The following is a 22,844-nucleotide window of genomic DNA, read 5'->3' as shown; positions in this document are numbered from 1 at the left end:
TGAACTGACAGGACCTAAAAGGGCAACAGAAGGAATGGAGCAAGAGAGAGGATTTGTGATTCACTGTTCAGGAAGAATTTCTCAACTCTGTCATCAGATTAGATTAAACCTGGGTTAAGAACTTTGAATTTTTACAACCCTTTTTACACCTTGATGGGTAGGAGAAACATCCCAAAGAGAAGTATTGGTGCAAAAAAGATAAGCCTAACAGTTAGCACCTATTTATCAGAGGCTGTAGGCAGTTGAATACATGTTAAGGCTGTTAAGAGAACCTCTCAAAACCACACAACATATTCACCAAAGTAGATTTGCTGCTTCAAATGACCAAAGCAGATGCATTTTCTATGACCAGGACTATTACTAAAAATATCCTCCAGGTATTTTTTTTTTTTTTTTTTTTTTTTTTTTGTTCCAGATGAAAGTACTACTTAGATGAATTTGAGCTTTCAAGTTGAAGGTGCTACTATTGTTACTTAGATATGTTCTTCTTTTTGAGAGTGTTACTTCCTGTGGTGTGACTGTCTCCACGATAACAGTAACTCATTCTTTGGCCCCTCGCAGAGATTGGAGGGGAAGAGGCTTATAGCCAGGACTGACAGGGCTTGTGGCTTTCTGAGTTAAGGTCATACAGAGTGTGGCGTTTTGTTATACCACTCTTTCCAGTAGTCTCAATGGAGAAGACCACCACTTCTGAGTGATTGACAGCTCAGTTCTATGTTCCAATTCCAGTTTAGCACAGTCCAAGTGCAGATTTTGTATCCCACAGACCTGGACTCTAATTCGTTTTAGTCTTGTTGTTTACAAACTCATTTAATCTAAGGTGGGGAAATTTCTACTTTAGAAATCTAGGCATCATCAAGTCTATCATACGCTATTTGGTTGTATAAATTTAAACTCTACTTTTGGCAACTAGCAAAGTTGATATTCAGAAATAGAGCTACATTAATCTCTCTTCTCTCTTGCTATCCATGCTACTTCTTAATAACAGTTGATTTCACATATCATATTGGTAATAGATTTGATGATTCCAATGATTCAAAATGTACTTGGATACCTGTTGCATACCAAGCGTGTAGCCAGCTCTGAGGACTCACAAGAAATATAAAGAACAGTTTTATCCTAAGTGGTTTATTATCAAGGCAAAGAAATACAAAAACATAGCTTTTCTGAGAATCTTTGTCCACAACCTTGAGAAAATATCTATTAAGTGTTCACTGAAGCCTTAAAACACTATAGGTTACTTTGTAACATAAACTCATGGATGAACTTGCTAACTATTTATTTGAGCATTTTGGATAGCCGTTAGCCAGACTTCTTTCCAATGCTTCATTTATTTGCTCTCGGAAATCCCCCCAAAATTGAAACATCGGTTCCTGGATAGTTGATTCTGGAGTTTTCATGTTCCCATTGAAATTATAAGGTGATGGTAATAGAAGGAAGAAGCAAATCTTATCAGATACTAAGTGTCCAAAGAAGATATTCTGCTTTGGGCATGAAGTGAGTTAATATGATGGTCACAATCTCTTATTATTTTATTAGAATGCAAATATAGAGCTCCTTCTTAAGGAGTAAAAATTCCTATTCACAACTGAAATTGTTATGACAGGAATTCAAGGTCACTCAGGCAAAAGAATGGTCATTATGAGATCAAAAATAAAATGTAGGTAGACCTCTGTCGTAATAGTTTTCTTTCTGGACCTTGTTCTGGAATTTTTGTCCACACCTAGGAACTCTAAAGTTATAGCACTCAAAGGTCATATTTTTATCATTATTTACCTGGAATTGAGTATCTTCTAATTAATGGGTTCAAGTAATTATAAAATATTTTCCCCCTATTTTACACAGAATTAGAGTGAAGATATTAAATGATTTTTGAATCAGAAAGTGACTTTGTTGTTCTCCAGACATTGCCTTTTAATGTACCATGATAAGTCGACTTTCTGTGCTTCTTGATTATAACTTGGGCATAACTTAGATTTCTGATCACTTTCAGTTATAAGCCACATGATGATGATGATGATGTAAAGATAGAGGACAGCTAGTTAGCTATTTAATATTGGACTTATGAAAGTACAACCTCTACAAAAGAAAAGCATCAATCTCATATGCCATTCACGCCTCTTTTCCTCACTCCCATAAGTACTAGATTTCCTGCAAAGATAATGAAGGCTAAGCTTTAGGGCCCTGAACTTTCAGGGTACATTTACAAGCCCTGTACCTAATATTGTGTTTGTAATTCTGGGTTCTCCTTTTTGAAAAGGGTCCCCCTAATTGTACAAAGTTCCAACAAAACCTGTATTCCCCTATCCCAGGAATTTAGGTCTAGGGACATATGGCCTGAAGGATGGATAAGAAGGAGTGAGGGAGCTAATCTACCCTTGGGTTCCCTTCTTCACTCTCACGTGTTTCTACCCCTCACTCCTCCAGAGTTAGAAGAGAGGGGATTAGAAAAAAGAAGCACTTAATACCAACTGTTGGTGGTTCCCTTTTAGCTATGGATACCCTCTCTGAGACAAGCATGGAAACGGTGGCCCTTTTTGGGGGCAGACTTCACTGACATGGGCAGTGCTTTCTCTACACGACCTCACATGACTTCCTATAAACCACCTCTCCCTTGGGTCCTGGCCCTGCACTCCACACCACATCCTCTTCTCACTTTTGTCTGGCCAGCCTCCTAGATAGAGGACCTTTAGAGAACTCAAGGTTGATCGCCGATTATGGCATCCACCTGGCTCACACACAGCCTCCACAGCCTTGCCTAACAGCGGCGGTAGAGGAGGTGCACCTGATTCCCTCCCTTTCTCTGTCATCTCTCCAACCGTCTTCTCCATCTACTCAGATAATATCAAGGGGAGATTAGCCAGTCTTCTTCATAGGCAAATATCCAGCCAGTAAGTGACATGCCATTCTCTCTTTCTGGAAAACACTCCCCAAATCTTTAAGAGTGATTTCTTCGGAGGCCCTTTCATTTTGTTGAGTGAGGGGTATATAAATTCTCCCGAGATAAAGATTTCTCCTTTCACAAGTTCTACTACTTCAACCACTCTTTGTGAATTTTTCGTCTTACCTTTATACAAAGCCTGGTTGGAGTAATGGAAATGAATGTGAAGGACAGATCTGCAAGAGATGGTATTTGGTAGTTTAATTTTAGACTACACTGTTATTTATCAAATATCAGCTTTGAGGTCTTAACTAAAATGCTGAGAGAATGGGAAGAGTCTTACTCAAATGACAATTATAAAAGCTTTTTTTTAAGTTTATTTATTTATTATGAGAGAGTGCACAGGAGCAAGCAGAGGAGGGGCAGCAAGGGAAGGGTAGAGAGAATCCCAAGCAGGCTGTGCACTGTCAGCACTGGGCCTGATGTGGGGCTCAATCTCACAAACTGTGAGATCATGACCTGAGCCAAAACCAAGAGTCAGATGGGTAACTGACTGAGCCCCCAGGAGCCCCTAAAAGCTTTTTGAAAATAAAACTTTTATTAAAAGGTTTATAAACCTTTACAAAACACATGGCAGTGTGGGGCTCAGTTGGCAGCAGGCATGAGGGCTCATGCAACCACTCACATCACAGACACCAATGAGTGCCTTCACTGTACCAGACACTCTAAGCACATTTCCTGCCTACATGGACCATCCCACCTCCTGCTGTTTCTTTCTGGTTTCATCTCCTGCCACTGGACTATAAAGTCCAGAAGGAAGGACTCTGTTAAATGAAACACTGTGCTTTGCTGCCTGAAATGTTGTAAATGATGGCAGTAACTGAAATTAGATACACAGAAAAAAGGAGTAAGTTGTGGGTGAAGGTGGAAAAATATTACTTGTAGCAGAGATGGTAGTGACCAGCACATTCTTATATAAAAAGATGAACAAAAAGAATGATTCAGTCATTGAAAAATATAGTTTATTGGGCACTTTCTCTGTACCAGGTTCTATGCTAGATATTACTTTCATACTATCCCTCATTAGAATCTAAAACATTATTTGTGGTTAACACACACACACACTTCTTTCAACATACAACATACATCACACTTCATATATTATCACTTGTGGACATAAGCAAAACTGGACAAGTCTGTATCTATCATTTGGGATTTTACAAAGTATAGCATTAAAAAATTTGAACACAGTGAGTCCCAAATATTTTAGACAAGTCATTCTCTGTGATAATTGTGATTAGAGATTTATCTAATGTTCATCTATTGCCAAATAATTTTTCAAGAAATTCTGTTGAGAAAATACTCAGTGAATTGGATATCACTTCTTGAATATTGTAATTTTGTTCAGTTAAATGTATTGAGTGCTATCTATGTTGCTTACCACTCTCTCTTCAGGTTTAGTGTTTGTAGCCCCATAGTAGGTGCTCAGTAAATATTTGCAGATGGAATGAATGAGTGCATGAATGAATGAACAAATGATTTCCCCCAGCCTATTCATTGATCCAGAGTAAACTTAGAATTTTTTTTTTTTTGTAAAGCAAGCATAGTGGGGCCTGAGCATAATTTGCCAATTATACTTTTTGTTTCTTGGCATGCTTGCTACTATGCACAAGGATTACATCTGTATTTCATGATTCTCAACTTCCTCTAAGGTTTGTCACTCTCTATGTCTATGTGGCAACCAAGTTTATCTTCTCTCCAAATGGACTAGTAACATTTCTAGAATGTGGGGGGTGGAGGCCAGAGGAAATACTTTCTACTAACTCCTAAGGAATGAGTCCCTTTCAAACATGAAATTATATTAATTCATTAATTAATTATCTGTTTCCTATTCTTCTTTTATATGGTTTGCTCCAGCACAGGTAAATTAACAAGACTTAATTAAAAATCCAAAAATTGGAATAGCTGTAATGTGCTCATGAAATCAGCTCAGGACTTGAACTTAGATTTTGAATTTCATTTAGGAATTAATAATCCATTTGTTTATAAAACATAAAATTAAGCAATATTTTTAATGGTTTTCTTGGATAATGCAGTGATGCAAGACAAAATTTTCATTAGGTTGAAATCTTAAATACTGCAACATTTCCTAGATATTTTTGTATCTTGTTCTTATTTTTTAGTGTATTATGAAAATCATCCTTCTTTTATTTTTTTATGTTATTTATTTTTTGGTCATCCACATTATTTATATACTTTTTTTAATGTAAGTTAGTGTCAAGTTGGCTAACATACCGTGTATACAGTATGCTCTCGGTTTTGGGGGTCGATTCCTGTGATACATCGCTTACATTCAACACCCAGTGCTCATCCTAACAAGTTAAATAGAATTTTTCAAAACATATTTCTAGTATCATATATAATACTTATGATGCTTTATATTTTTAAATGATTTTATGATATTATCACCAATATATACATATAATGGGGAAGAGATAAGACAATGAATAGCTTTCTCTTGAGGACCATGAAACTTGCCCTTTGGTATTAGAGGTGAAACCCCTTAAATCTTTTATAGATTTTCTTTTCTCCTCATGAATTGGTGAATTTGCCTAAAATGAGTCACAGTATTACCTTGGTGTTTCTATGGCAATGACTTTCCAGAGTTACCATTCAGGCCTTATTACCTAAAGTGATGATATGAATCTCTATTATTTTCCTCCTTCCATGACAACTTCATGGAGCTAATCTTCACCACTCCATAGAGCTGCAGAGTAGGATCCCTGGCCATTCACATATATAATAACATTGTCTTTAGTTTCTGAAGTAGCTTGTCTAGTGGCAACTTCCTCTAAAATGCTAGTAACCAGAAATAACAGATTACCACTTTTTTTGTCCTTTCATTTCATTGGGGCTACAATTAAGCTATTGTTCACTTAATTCACATATAAAAACAAAACCCTCTGAATATTCAAGGTGAAAGTCTGTATGTAGTGCGTTTTAGGATTTGTTAACCTCAAATTGCTGACTGTATTAATTTGCCTTTTCATTTAGTATTTGCTAACCTATGGAGGAAAGCGGTATTTCAAGACAATTTTATAGTGATAAGGGCAAGAATATATTGACAAGGAGAGATGCTACGTGTGATGAAATTTGCTAACCTCAATGAATACAGTGATAACACCTTAGGCCTAAAATATTTAAAAAAAAACAACTGATTAATATACTTTTCTGTAAATACACAAGAATGATGTAAATTGTATTACCAATAAGATATTTTTAGATTGTGCTCTTAAGGGTTTCCACATCTGGACTGACACAAGTAGTCTGTCAGAAAATAATGTCCCTAATAATCACTCTCTAACCAAACATGTTAAGCTGACTTTCTAATGGCATGAACAGGATTTCCCTCCTCATGACAACTATGGTTTTGAAACCAAGAAACTAGTTTGCCCTTCAAGAAAAGTGATTTATAGGAGTTGGTGTGAGGAAAGAAAAAAAAAAAGGAACCCTACTTTACCCAAAAAGGAGACGAGGACCTTGCCGGAGGCAGCATTGTGACATTGCCAATGTGAGAGGGTTGTGAAATCCTGAGTGTATGTTTTTGTGGTGATGTCTGAAAGTACTGGTTACTGTACTGATGTCTCGCTATCATGCATCTCTATTTCCGGATCTACTTCCTTATAATTGCTAATGAAAACAGGGCAATGAGCAGAGCAGTGTATAAGGGCTCCGCTTCACTTCTTCTGTTGTTTTCATTGATAGATGGCTTCTTTTGAAAGCTTCAAAATAATTCTCTTCTACTGTTAGGAGAGAAAATATATTCTTTTTCTAATTAAATAAATATAACTAGACATGTTAAGGTTTAGACTCTTGTCCTATAAGCTATCAATTTCTTTATTCCTCTAACCCCAGGCATCCATTAAAACCATTCTCTATTAATGTGCATTTTGCAAATAATCAAGAGACTAAATCACAGTAACTGAGGGAAATCAGGGCAAGCCTAATAGTAGCCACGCTCTAAATAGGACTATAAAATAAAAATAGAACATGTGACTCACAATACAGTACTAGTTCTTCATCTTGCGGATGTTCCCAGCCATCAGGATCAGTGTGGGCTATGACACTGGTAAGTGTGGGCTAGATGGGTAAAAATTTGAAGAGAATGATGGGCTTTTTTTTCTCAGACTCTTTTCCTATTACCTCATTGACTTTATGTTTATAGAATGTACAGAAAGCTTTGTCTATTCATTTCTTATTTGCCTTAATAGCAAGCTTCAGTGAGCCTTAATTTAGTAACAGAATGGCCTCCCTCTTCTAATGGCATTTTAGGTATACAAAACACATCTTAGGAAACAAGTGTCTGGCTTTAGTTACTTGCTAGCTAAGTGTTGTCACCTCATGAAACAAAATTCACCAATAATTTCTGTCATGACACACCAAGCATAGGACCAACCAGACAGAAAAGACAGCATCTCTGACCATGGAAGGGACACAACGGAAAGGCTGTCATGATATTTATATCCCACCTACTCAGAAGACCAATTGAGGAACTCCATATGGACTCCAGTTTGCCACTAGCCCACAGAATTGAAATTTCTTAACTGGCTTAAATTAAGAATTTGGGGATAAGTATAAAACTTTGCAGATATTTATTTTCATAATTCTAGGCAGTTTATTTTCACATAATTCTTCTCATCCTACCCGATTCTCTTTAGTTGACACATTAAGTAAAGGAAATGCGTTCTTAGAAAGCTTATAGAATAGAGGGCAAAGTATAATCAGAAAACATAAAAGAATACTGTCAAATAGCTCCTAAGGTGCATTAATGAGAGAAAGGGGGTCTATAAAGTCCAAGACAAGGAAAAGAAGCTAACCTACATGGAGTAGATTGGCTGATTTGAATTATCTTAGGGGACTGAAACCCCTTCCTCTCACTTCTCAACACTGCCTATACAGCAGGTGGTACAAGTCCAGTTCCCCAGTAAGTTCCTGTAAACAAAACTACTTATTTATAGACAGCTTCTCGGTACTGTTTTCAGGAGCTCAGTCAGACTGCAACTCAGAGTCACCTATCAACTGCAAAGAAAAATAAAGGCATAAAATCCTGTCTGCAAAAATTTGCTTCACAACTGAAACCAGAGAGGCATTCTATATATTTGGAAGACCCTTAGAATCATGATTAAGAATTGGTATAAAGAAAGAGAAAGAAGCTCATGAGCCTCTGCTTTGGAACAAAAAGAAAATTGGGCTGACATCATGGAAATCTGCCAGCAGACCTAAGCAGAATTTGATGTCTGTACTTCTCCTTTCTATTCTTTTTTCTTTTTCTTGGGCATTCATAGGAACCAGCCTTGATGGAGGAATCATTGGGCCTTGGTTTATAAAGTGGAGAACTAAGATTATTGAAATATTGAAAGCTTCCAAAAAGCACTTTGCTGTATTTATTTAGTCAAATTAAAATAACAATTTCAATGATAATGCCTTCTTTTTAAATATACGTATTTCAACATACTTGCATTTATTCTCATAATCCTCCTTATGAGATGTACAAGTAGGTATAGATTAACTCAGCATATATTTCATAAGGTAAATTCCTCCGTTGTTTTAATCTACACTAGTGTTACATATAGAAAATAGTGTGAAGAAGTATGACTACTTAGGATGAATTAACACAATGGCAGTTTTTAATGTAATGGCTGATACCGCTTCATACATTCACCAATTTTTATTCATCACCTTTCAAATTCAAGGCATCTTGTTTGTTCTGAAGTAGATAGAATTGCAAACGTACATAAATATTACCTTACTCTTCAGGAACTAAATTCCACCAAAGAAATAAGTGAGCTCTATTAAAGCAGAGAGATATTTGCTCATTACTGGCACACAATAGGCACTAACTACATATATACTGAATGAGTGTATAAAACATAAATAATTCCAATATAATTCAGGATATAAGTCCCAAACATGATTAAATATTATAGAGTTTCAGATGAAAGAGTAATCACTTTTAGCTGGATGATCAATGAAGAATTCATGGAGTTGTATGAGCTGATAAGGATTTAACTTAGGGAATGGTTCAAAATGGGGAATTATTTGGTAGGCAAAATAAGAGAATAGACGGAACAACAACAACAAAAACAAGACTATATGAGGATGGGTACAACGTAGCATGCAAATAACTGGCATCTAAGAGATCTGTTCAGTTTGAGTACGTGGGGAAGCAATGGAAGAAAATGGATTGGAGCGAGATGACAAGGGTTGTTGTACTGAGGACCTCAGACCAGTTTTCTGGACCAATGGACTCTAGGTCTCCCAAAGTGCTAATTTTTTTTTTTGAGCATTCACCACAGTATGTGTACAGTTATACATTAGAATTTATAAATTAAACATATTATCTACTTAAATATCTAAACAAATGTATATATAAACACATATTACATGTTGAAAATTCTAAGTGTCCTATAGCTACTATACTTTTTAACAACACATTACAAATGTAATTATTTTGTACATGTTTGCTTAATATATGCCACTTGTGTCCCCTATCAAATTGTAATCTCCATGAGAGCAGAAAACTTGGCATGATTGTTTTCTCTATATCACAAGAGCCTAGTGAAGTATTTGGCACAGAGTAGATGTTTATCAATTATTTGATGAAGGAATACACTGAGCACTTGGTTGATTAAATTTATTTTGAAGTGAAATACTTCAGATTAGAATACTAATCTGGAATCATCAAACACCCTTCACATTTCCCACTAGAGACTGACCATCTATCCACCATTTTCTTATAAACATAAATCTTCAGTCTTGGAATTATCAATGACAGATTCTGTATTTGAAGAAAAGATGGAAGAAACAAGACTGCCTCTTCTTGAAGTATAACACTGAAACTTTATTAACATATTCCACATTTCTTCAAACTGAAGAAACAGCCAGTCTAGATATTTTTCCCACAGAAGATGGATGTAAAAAGAATATAGAATTCAATTTGTAATTTCTTTTTATAAAACAAAGTTTCACAGAGGGTGCTCTTTTGAGCCCAAGTGTTTCCAGTATGATCTTTAGTGACTTTCATGGTATGAGGGTTAGAAGGGGAAGTTGGAGTAGGGGTACTCCACAGTGTTACTTCAACCAGCCATCTTTAATATTTTCTATTAATATGGGTACTTTTTATAAGATGCCGTTTGAAAAAAAAAAAGGATTCAGGCAATTAAAATAATACTTTAAAATTTTTTTAATCTTTATTTATTTTTGAGAGAGAGACAGCATGTGAGCAGGGGAGGAGCAGAGAGAGAGGGAGACACAGAATCTGAAGCAGGCTCCAGGCTCCGAGCTGTCAGCACAGAGCCCCATGTGGGGCTCGAACTCACAAACCGTGAGATCATGACCTGAGCCGAAGTCGGACGCTCAACCGACTGAGCCACCCAGGCGTCCCTTAAAATAATACTTTAAAAAACAACAACACTGATTTAAAGTTGTTTACATCCCAGAGAATTCAATGGATCCAATTAGTAACTTTGTAAAACCCTGAGTCTTAATAGTTTTGTTTACTGGCTTGTACATATTACAGCACACCTACTCTTTCAGTATCATATTGCTGCTGAATCTAGAGTAAAATTAATAAGTAAAACTAATATTTTCATCAGAGTAGTTTTATCCTTATAAATTTTTGATGGGTTTCCTGTTTGCCTTCCCAAGTGCATCTCATCCCTTCTATTTTCTGTCCCCTGGACTTCCTTGTTGTTGGCTTCTGGTAGGGAGTCAACTGATGAGAGACAATGGAGGAAAATGAGGGTGGGGGAGGAGAAACAGGTCATGGCTTATTGTACACTCCCTCTCTGCATTGGCCCTGTATGTCTGGCAGTAGCTGCATCCCTCCATGGCTCCCATGGCCAGATCCTTCCCCATAGTTCTGGTTCTCACAGAGCTCTAGTAACACTGCTTCTGTCTCTTCAGCCTCGGAGGGTAACAACTTCCCACCCTCGCTGCTCTCTGGGCCTTCACCAGCCTTTGTTGATTCCCTTACTCCTCTCACATCTTTAATCCCTTGTCCCTCTTTTTTCTTGAGCCATGTGGTGAATTATATTCTGTACCATGACCCAGATTGATACAAAGCTTAAGCCTCTTACAATATTAGTAAGACCTAAAATATAGAAAATAAAACAAATATAAAAAATAAATATAAAAACTAAAATTTTTCAAAAAATAAAATGTTTCAATATTCCTGCCCAAAACAATGAGGAAATAAGAACCATAGAAAAGTGAATTTAATGCTATGTCCATGAAACACCCAGAAAAATTCTTACTTCATTGAAAATGCAGGTTCAAAACTTCCCATATCCACCTGCTTGCAAGCCATTGGGTGACAAGGTCACATAACTCACTTCACAAAGCCAGGGAAGACTCAGGAAATGTCCCTGAAAACATTCAAAGAGTAACATTTATGCCTGTGCATATGTGTACATTTTCTACACACAAGCAGAATATGTAATGATTAGAGGCCTAAGATATGAGTAAATGACTAGTATCAAAATATTTTTGTCCAGGTATAAGTATCAGATACTGCCTATATTTCAGTGAAAAGTACAGTTGGTGAGCACTTTGATAACCATAACTAGTATTTAACTCTAAAAAGTGTTGTCTCTGGAAACCTTGCAAACAAAATGACATGAATATGAAGAAATTTTAGCAACACTAAATAAATAAAGAACATTACTGTATGTTTTGAACATATTCTTGAAAAGAAATCATAGAGAGAAAGTTTCCATAGAGCTTTTTTGAAAACATTGACTAGTTATTTTTATATAGCTGTAAAAAAATTAGCATGCCTCTTTACAAAGGAATAAAGAGAAAATTCTTGTGATTAGTTTTTTAAGAAAATCTTGTTTTGAGAGAAACGTTCAACAATCTGCTCTATTACTTTAGGGACCATAAAGGAAAATCTACAAAAAGAAAATAGATATTAAAAAACAAAGGTAATACTGGAATATATAATACGATTTAAATAATTATAATGCAACCATGTCTAAAAATAGGAAGAAGGTCTCATCTAGATCAACTGTTAGTGAAAATGCAGGACATCTTCTCTGGTCAAAAGCTGAAGACAACTAGATTATTGGCTTCTGTCTGCCTTGAATTACTAAATCCAGAGCAAAAAAAGGCAAAACAAAACAAAAGAGACCTGCCATGTAGTTTAGGACAAATTTTGCCTTTGTCAAGTAGATTCACAGTACTGAAATAACAGAATGTCCCTGTGGTTTCTTCAGTGATACACATGAAAGATGGCTATGGTTACAAGAAATTTATGAGACATAGCAGTATCCTGCCCACAGTCTACCCACAACAAAGAGACTGAGCTTGGGTCAGAGGTGAGCTTGCCTCCCCTGACTTTGTAGAGCAGAATGACTGAGACCATTTTGACTGTATGGGTGCATCAGATGGGAGACTGTGTATCTCACAAACACTAAATTCAGAGAAGCAGCATTGGGTGAGCAAATTACATTATAAGTCATATTTGCAATCTTGGGTGCTGAGAAGACCGATCAGTGGGAGAAGGAGAGTTCCTTACGTGAAGAAGAAAATATTTCTTAAAATTACATACAGAAACAAATCTCATGAGATATTAAAACCATAGAGCCATTTTGCAGTTTGAAACATCAGTGTTCTTCTAATCCTGCAGTAATATTTTTTCTTCATATATAGGATAAACTCATTAAACCCATCCCTTTATGCTGATTTCTAATTATGACATGATCCCTAGTTACTTCCAATCCAACTTCCACTATCAGCAATCAATTGAAAATCTTCAGAAAAGCCTCTCAACTTTCTGTGCAATATTCAACATGAGTTATCACCACTTTCATCTTATGATTTTTCCTCCGTTGAAACTGATAATGCATAGCCTTGGTTTTCCTTCTATCTCCCCAACCATGCTTTCTCTGACAACATTCCCCTTCTTATCCCCCAGGTGTCAATATGCCTATAGAACGGACTATTCTTCTCCCGATTTTCAGAGACAGCATGTGAAAGCTGATGGGGAGGGGCAGAGAAGGAGAATCTTAAGCAGGCTCCATATTCAGTGTGGGGAACCCATAGCAGGGCTCTATCCCACAACCCTAGGATCATAACCTGAGCTGAATTTAAGAGTCAGATGCTTAATCGACTGAGCTACCCAGGCATCCTCAGAACAGACTTTTCTAATTAGAGAGTCAACTGTATGTTTGCAGTCTGGAGATACGAGAGAAAGCAGTTTGCTTTACATACACAGAATCCTATCATCAACCAGTTCCTCAAATTATTATTGGGATGGTTCTTAGGTTTTCTAAGATCAGGCAAAATAAAACAATGCTAGTAATACTCTCACTTAAGAGCAGTTTTGTTTTGTTGTGGAGTGTGTGTACACTTTGTGTGTGTGTGTGTGTGTGTGTGTGCGCGCACACACACGCGCAAAAACAGTCATGGACAGACTCTTAGGCACACAACACCAGAACTTTTCAATTCAGAATACATCCATAATGCATTGTAAAATTATGTATTAAGCACCAACATAGAAATGCGTTAGATATGATAGGAATACTATTTACTTTCTAAGAGTTTTCAGTTTCTTACCTAAGAAATAGGCAAGGTTTACAAAAGATTATGATTATTAGAAGAAAGTTAACTTAGTACAGCAAATAAATTATCATCAATAAGAAATCATTCTCAGCACATAAGCTTATCTTGCAAAATCTGGTAGGGTAGTTTTCATGGGAAAACTTGCTATTGGTTTGTGTAGTTTTCTTTTTTACACTTATAGGGAACACAAAATATTGTCCTAAATTACTTTTTATACCAAGTTATAGCTGTGATCAGCTACACATTTGCTTATATGCTTTGAAAGTTACCATGAACACTGGTCTGCTTCCCCTTCTCTTCACCTTGTAAGATCCTTGTCAGCCTTCCTATTTCCTTGGCCTCCACTGAGTTCTAATTCCTGAGTGACCCCACTGAGTAGGTGCTATTTTATGAAATTCTCTTTTATAATCAGAAGGAACCAATTGATCATAAAGACATGAGTCCTTGAAAGGTTCACAGATTTGCTCAGCTCAAGGAGAGAAAGAACTGACTGAAACATTGCCTCTTCACTGACATCAGAAATAGAGCACCTCAGCCTCATGAAGTATTAAACTAAAAAATACCTAGCACTGAAGCTTTATGCTAAATCACATAGTATTTGTACTTTACTCCTATATGGATAAGGAGTAACAGCAATCAATATTTTAATAAAAATTATCAAAGAAAGCATTGAATTGGGAAAAATATCTACTTTTTCCAGTGAAGTAGGAAAATATTAGCTTTATCAGTTGAACACATTAGTACAGCTCAAAGAAGACTTTCTGGAAAGGAGCTTGCAAACTTCTTTACTGGATCTCAGAGTAATAAAGCCATAGACTATAAGAGATGGAACATGGCTTATACATTATTTATTCTAACCCTTTAATTTTTCACATGTGAAAAATGAGGCTCAGATAATTTGGGCGAATTTCCCGTATTATATAACTAGATAGAACAGAACCAGGATTCAAAAACATGGGTATTCTGATTCCTCACTCAGCACAATTTTCCTTAATAGTCTCTTTGGCCTTCTGCTTACATGGAATTTTTTTCTTCTGAAAACATCCAAAAAGTATGAAAGAGTTTTCAGATTGTGTGATAAAAATGTTGAAGTTCCGAATGACCACTAACAGATACTTGACTTACCATCTTTTTTCCCCTGGCCCTTAGCCAGTTATCCCAATAAAATTTTAATGAAAGAAAACAAAAACCATTGCTCAGTAATGATCTTTAAAATTCAGTGGCTTGAAATACATTAGGATTTTACTAAAAATTACTTAAACAAAATTCTTTTAATAGCCTTCAAAATCAACACTTGAACAAACAATTCATTGAGCTATTATATGACCTACATGCTAACAGGTAAATATTTGGTATTTGAGAGGCAATAATTTAAGCTGGAATTATAAATGTATTTTAGAAAATCTGATTTCTTGAAATCTTGGTATCCATTAATTTTTGCCATTTTTGTGTATTTCAAATACCCCAGAGTTTAATGGTAGTATTCACAAACTTATTTACTTGCAGTTTTGCCTTTCCTTGAGGCATTTCTAAGTGCCCAAAACTATTAATAAGGATGAATAAATAGACACAAATGAGCTTCTTTTCAGTCATTTACAATTTAGTCTACTATGTGCTAATCCTGTGTCCTCCGTTAATCAACCCCAAAACACAAGTCTTCCATTGTGCTCAATAGAGATGAGGCATATGTGGTGGAATTCAGTCAAAATATTAATTTAGACATTTGGGAACCATCACCTTCTTGAGAAAACTATCAGGTAAAATACACTCATTTTCAGCCAAGCTAAATTCCCACGTCCATGAATTGCACAACCCTGTTAAAGTCAGTAAGTGTCAAAGTCTTGAGCTATGGACTAGACAACGTTGCCCAATAACCACAATTAGGGTTTCCAGCATCTGCTGTTCCTCTTTTACAAATCTGAATTCTTCTTCCTATGCTATCTTTTACATACATTATTCATGCTGATGTTGAAATACTGACAATTTATGAGGAAAGTTTAGGAGTTTTGTGTAGCACTGGAAATCACTGCCCAAGTAACAGAAGAAAAACTTACCCCAGGAAATCATCTCCTAAAACATTTTTAAAACTCCATTTTATTATGGTGTGCTCTTAAAAAAAAAATATAGAATAGTATTTTGTTAAATCTTTGGTTTGCCCTGAACTCTAAAACCAGATTTTAACCCTCAGTTTCAGGTTCCTTCACTGACTTGCCCTGATTTTGCTTTTCTTTTTTTCCTCCACTTCACATCTCTCCTTTAACCAGCTTCAGTCTATGTGCATTGTAGTCATCTCTCCTAGTCTTGGCCTCCATTCTCACTTACACATGAAATATTTTAGTAGCATTCAGAATTATCTTTCCCTCCTAATTCACAGAGCCATCAAGATACAACAGTTCAATGTAATTGGTATTTAAATGCAGTAATTATTTCTACTAATTCACGGTATATTCCTTAGAAATTTAGTTTATTTGCCCCTTTGCTCTTTATAACACCAAGGGGGAAAAGAAGACATGAAAGCTCAAACAAAATGTAAATCAGCCATAAAAATAGATAATAGCCCTCAGGCTCTTAGCCTAAAAGAAATAAAAGACCTAGTGAGAATCAAAAAGTGGAAGTGAAACAAAAATTATAATACATTTCTCTTTATTAAAAACATTTGTTTGGTTTTTATGAAAATATGAGTTTTTATGAAACTGTAAATACCATTATTTTGTGCAAAACTATGTCTTCTCTAATTCAGGAAATCTATCAAATTTTTGGATTACCAAGAAGAAAGTTAGATGTGGGAAAGACCATTTTTTGCCAGGAAAATTGAAATTTGGGGCAAAATATATTTTTAAAAACTAAAACTATGTGACATAATTGTTTATATCATTCATTCAATTAATTTTTAGAAATATGCAAAACTCTTTATAGAGGAGATAGGTGTGGTACACATGATCATTTCTTGGTTAAGTACTACATACACATCTTTCCATTGCTCTTAATAAATGATGGAATGCCCTGTGGGTAGCCCAACATCTATGGCTGATCCAAAAGAATAACCATAATGCATTTTCTTTAGGCTTGTAATGAATGAACTGTCTTGAGGGAGAAGTTGACTTGTTGATTCACGAATTTATTACTAAAGTTAATTCCTTGGGAATTTTAAAAATATTTTAACATAAAGTTAGCAAAGTTTAAAAAGCATTCTAAAATTTTCATCTACTGCTACCATGCAGACCACATTTGTCTTCTGTGTAATCCTTTCCCCTCCTAACAACAGCTGTAGCACTGTATGTGCATTAGTCTAATGTTATTAACTAAAATTACTAACTTGCCTCTAAGAGATGCACTAGAGGGGGCCCAAGAGCAGCTCAGTGTGGGGTGTTCCATTGGCCTACCCAACATCTTACCCATTCAAGTGTGTACTAAAATACACATACTTAAAGTAATCAATCAGATGATCAACTAACCTAAAAGCTCATTGATAATTTACTATATATAAGGCATTGTAATAGGCAATTTTTTGAGAATACAAAGAAACCTGTTATTGACCTAGGATTTAATATTGCTACTTGAGTACCGCGAAGCAATAGTCAAGAGTTCATGACATGTAACAATTTGTAATTTTGCTGAGGCATGAAATTGAATTACATGTGGGAGAGGCAGGACTCTAGCAGGAATCATTTAGCTAGAGTGTGCTTAGATGACTGGCCCACATATCTTCTCACAGTGGTTTAGATATTCTCTACTTGTGGTCAAGTTACTATGTAGTAATTCTCATGACATGATGAAAAACTATTTTCTTTGTGAATACTTTCCCTGAAAATAAAGTCAGCTGCTCGTTCTGTTGATGAAAGTAAAGTGGAAGCAAAACTATCCAAGAAAGTGATGGTTCTAATCCAGAAAATAGAAGTTTTATGGAGACAATTATATGCTGAACTGATATTCATGAATTTGGGACTGTGGTATCCCTCATGAATACTGTAGGTCTGCAATATAAAATGAAGTCCTTATCTTCAAGGAACATTTAGAAAAATGTGAAATTCTGTCATAGTTACCTTCCTTCAACCCACATTGTCTTTAGATCATTGCAGACACGAATGCCACTCTTATTACATCAGGACATCCATTCTATTTATATCTTGCTAAATATTGTGCTCAAAATCACCACAGTATCTACTCTTCCACCACACAAGATGTGAAAGACGGACCAAAACTTAAGTTGTTTTTGGGGGAGTTTGAGGTTTGTCTAATTTGTAGTTTTAGGTACCAGCTAATATAGGTTGGGTTGAAATAGAGGGAAGAATAAGAAATACCTATTCCAATCAATTGTGGCAACATATAATATACGCCTGGGCTGAAACAACTCCATAGGGAAGTCAGATTTGATCAATTTTCTCAAGTTGACTTAAACATTTTTTTCTAAGCTATTAAAATAAGCCTGGAAACAGTTTTTGAAGCCCAGAACATGATGACAATATACATGATGTTGCACAATGGGAAGTATACGGCAAGCATATCTTGGCCACCTGTCCCTTATGAAGATCAAGGCTCATCACTTCAGCTTATGGCAGCTGTTATTTTCCATCCTTCTTTCTTCCTCCTGTTGGTTGTATACCCAGCCATCCAGGGTCTCCTAAACCTTAGGCTGCTACTGTTTGTGGTTCTTGCCCTTGCTATTTTCACTTTATATAGGCTGTTTCGGTCCTTTTTCAAACTTGTAAAAATAGTGCTCCTAATAAGGATTGAAAATCCAATGCTTGACTTCTTAAATATAAAGCTTCCTCTTTCCCTGGACTAGCACACAACAGAATAGGGGGGCAGGAATAAAGGAAGGAATAAATGAAGGAATAAAGGAAGTAGGAAAGAAACAATTCATTTATCTCTTAAAGTTTGCAAAGTACTTTTTGAAAATGAGAATTCTTTGTATTTTTAAAATCCTCTCCACCCATTAGCCTCAACACTACATTGCTGCTATACTTACACCTCGCTCGTTATGTATTTACTTTTTATATAACTAAGCAGCACCCTGTCATAAATGAAATATTCATGCAAAAAAAACTGCTCAAAATGAATTTATAAAAAGAACATATAAAAACTACCATCTGCTCCCAGTCCTAGCAAGCCCCTAGATACCCAAGTGTAAGCCCTCTGATTCCACAGAGAGGTAAAGCAATGTGTCCGTGATGTATTCCTGAAAGCCAAAAACTTCAGACTTTGTATTTAGATGGATCTATGAGCTCTGGCCATCGAAATGCTTAGATCAACACTGATGGACTTAGATATTGCACATAATGAATTCACGTGCTAGCATATTGTAATGGGTAGTCATACCCGGTCATGTTATGCTGAAATGAGCTGAAACTCTTCTGGGAAGTTGTGAAAGCATTTTGTAGTCAATTGATACCGTGGTGCTTTATAATATGCCTTCCTTTAAAAAAAAAAGTTGTCCAGACATTCCAGGACTCCAAGCTGAAGTGTGGGCACTTGGATACTTTATATTGTTTTAATTCAACCAGGGATACTTCTGATATACTTAGGGCATTTTATTGCTCACACTTGGAGTATCACCATTGCTATACATAATAAGATACATGAATTTTCTCAATAGTTTAGTTTCTCCCACATGCTAAGTTGCACCTTTATAAATTCTATGAACACTTGAAAGAAATTCTTCCCTTTCTGTAGCCTAACTTTCCCATCTAACACATTCCCACTTTCCTCAATGTTCACTGCTACCCACTCTGAACTCTGTGTATGGAATTTTCATGTGTTCTTCCCCTGAGTCATTAAGAATGGAGTTTGCCGGCAAGTGACCAAAAAGAAAAATAACAGTTCCATAAATAAGTAAAGAGTTTATTTTTCTCCCATAGGACAGATACCCAGAGATATGCAGTCTAGAACTAACATAGTGGTTCCAGGATCATCAGGAAAACAGGCCCATTTTTCTTGCTTGCCCACCACCTTCAGTGTGTTAACTAACGGTTGAAGATTATTTCTCCAGTTCTAGTCATTCCATTGCACTCCAGAAAGCAAGAAGAAAGTTCTGCCATCTCCTTCCTTAATAATACTTCCAGGAAATACCACATATTGTGAATATACTTTGTGGACCATAACTTAATCACCATGCCATTTTTTTCTGCAAATTACTCTGGGGAACATAGTCTTTTAGCTTGACACTTTGCCACCCAAAATAAATTGAGTTGAGATAGTAAGGAGGAAAGGGAGAATAGATGTTGGAATACGATATTCATAGCCTGTGCTTCACTTCACTAGATCATATCATAACTTACTGTTACATATATTCAGGTTTAGATTTTGAATTATTCTAATAGTTTAATAATCCAGCTATTCATCATTCTACAACCAAATTATAAATAAAATAAAGATAACAGAGAAAAGTTCTGGGGTACTTCAATAAAGCCCTTGGTTCACTGTTACACTTTGTCTTTGTTTAAAGGAAGTTCTAAGAATGCCTTCAAATGACTGACCACACTTAATTAGCTAAATGAATATAGAATCAGGTGTATAATTCTGTGGCCAAGACTCTGAGTGCTTTGCTCATCATAATAATCATATGTTTTATAAACGAAACCAGAAGCACTTTTGAGAGTGCAAATGAGGAGGTTATTAATAATTATATTGAAACAAGGGTAAATCAGGGATGTCCAAAGCAAACCAGGGTGTATGGTCACCCAACTCATCCTCCTTACTGGATTTTTCCACATTGCAGACTTCATAAAGATGTCAGTTTACTATTATTAATTTACCAATCATTTCTCACTGGAAATGTGGTAGGACATGAAGAAAGCATGGCAGATACGGACTATTACCCTACAAACCATGTCTCTCAGTTGGATATACAAGTGAAGAAACTCTAGTTAAAGTGTCTGGATTAACTGAAAAGTAATGTTAATGAACTATTTCTAGCCATTCGTGGTACAATAAAGCCAGAATTGTTCCAGGAAATGGGTATAAGTGATAGACATCTACTCCAGGTGCTGAGAATTTAGTTATAAGGAATTCTTAGGATCCCGGAGTTTATAGTATTTTTATCCATCATTCTGAATAGTTTTTCACTTTAATCTGTAACATGTGACATTTGACAGCTGTCAGTTGGAAGGATTTGCTCTGGCTAAAGGCCAACCATAAAGAATAAGGCTGAGTGAGATCCCGAGCTGACCCAACTATTCTGGCTTTCTTCATGGGGCACTAACATATTATTATTTTTGAGAATCACCTTTGCCTATGACAGAATCTAACACAGGATCCTGTCTTTTTCATCATTCCCATATATTTTTGTATAATATTTTATGAAGCATATTTCTATCTGGAAAAGATTACTATCTATTATATTGTACCATATTGATCAGAAACTTCCGAAGATGCTTAATGCTCAGCTAAGGAGAACAAAGGCACTAAAAGAATTTGGATCAGTAATAGTTATTAGAAGTATTCCTAAACATCCACAATCTACATTATACATTCTTTGTTGCCTTATGAAGTCTTCTTTCCTTAAGTGACTTTACAAGAAGCAGTGTAGCATGTCAGTTCAAAACACGGATTTTTGAATCAGACTTCCTTAGTTAAAATCCCCGCTCTGTCACTTCCTGAGTTACTCTGAGTATATCAACTCTCTGTAAAATGAGGATAATATTAATAATTACCTCATGGTTGCTTGAATATTTATTGAGTTAATATGTTTAAAGTGCTTAGAGTAGTGCCTGGCATACAGTAAGAGCTTTTTAAGTGTTTGCTATTTACAACCTAAAGATGGACACAAGATACAAAACTTGTCTCTGTATATAGAGCCAGTCAAAATCAAGGAGCTCAAAACCAAACTCTTCTTCTATAAAAAGTTGTGCCTTTTCATGGCACCCCAATGTTTGTTAAGCATATCACTTTCTTCTGTGCACCTGGACTTTAAATATTAGCCATATTCTTTGTCCCTTTCTCTCCTCCCTCACATTGAGAAATATTCAAGTCTTCTTCCAAAATTCATTCCCTTCTTTCTCTTCCTACTGCCACTAGCCTAATTCAGGCTCTCTTTACTCCTTGCCCAAACAATTCCAGTACTTTTCCTAATTTGTTTTTGTACCTTCAGGCTAGTCCATTCCAAATCATTTTTGTCTGGTTAATAGAACATTCATGTTAAAATCCTGCTGTGGATCCTCCTTGCCCTAACCTACCCATCACGGCATTTAACAATTTTATAAGGTTCCAGTCTGTCTTCCCATTCTCATCTCCTCCACCCTCATGCCCCAAATTAACCAGATAAGTAACTGTGCATTTTGGCACCTTAATATTTTTTCCCACACCTTTCCAACTAAATGGAATGTTTTTGGGATCTCCACTTTGTGAATATCAAAGTTTACCTTATATTCTGAAGCCCCAGCAGAGATGCAAATTTCTACATATAATTTTTTCTGAATTATAAGTACTCTTTTCCTCCTTGGAGGTTCTTGACTTGTACATTTGTAATAGGTCATTACATTGCCCCCTAAGTTATAGTTTCTTATTAATACTTCAATGTCTTAATCTATGTGTCCTTCATATCTGTACTTCCTAGTAAAGTCCCTCCTCTTTACTACACTTTCCTACACTTTACCACACACTGGGCACTCCTGGATCATTGGATATGATTGTGAACTTTGTGCAGTACTTTAAAGCATGGGTCTATGAAAGCTAAAATCTAGCTGACCTCTGCCTGTCAAGCCATGTGACACTGTGTTACCGTAAAGAGGAGAGTTTGTTCTCACTCTACCTAGAGCTGATCAGAAGTGGCTGCCTCATTCTTTGACTCCGTCCAGTAGGCAAGCTATGTACCTTCTAGGAGTACCTGCATACACAGGTACAGTTTAGGGTAAGACAGGCTACCGTAGCAAAAAGATTCAAGACTATATAATGGCTCAAATATGAATGAAGTTTATCTCTTACATAATATTTCAGTGAAGGTGTTCTTGGTTGGCAGGCAGCTCTCATGGTGATTCAGAGATGAATTTGCAATGTGGCTAAGAGAGGATGTGTTCTATAGAGGCACGAGGAACCATACAGGTTTAGAGAAGTGCAAACAGTTTTGTCTGGCTAGTGCACTGGAAACATGAGGCAGTATGGCAGAAGATGAGGCTAGCAAGATAGGCAGGGCTCATAATGTGAATTTATCTGAAAGTCCTGTGAAGAATCAGACTTGGTCCTTCAAGTGATAGGAAGCCCCTGGAGTTTGTTTCTGGATTTATTGTAAATGTCTTTATTGTTTTGGGGGGGTGGTTAATATTTGATAGGAATGTTAGAAAATCAGCACTGCCAGCAGTATGCAAGTTGATCTGGATAGCTGTGAACAGAAAGTCAGGATCAC

Source organism: Panthera leo, chromosome A1 (assembly GCF_018350215.1).
Source record: "Panthera leo isolate Ple1 chromosome A1, P.leo_Ple1_pat1.1, whole genome shotgun sequence".
NCBI lineage: Eukaryota > Metazoa > Chordata > Mammalia > Carnivora > Felidae > Panthera > Panthera leo.
Note: the sequence above shows the minus strand (reverse complement) of the source record.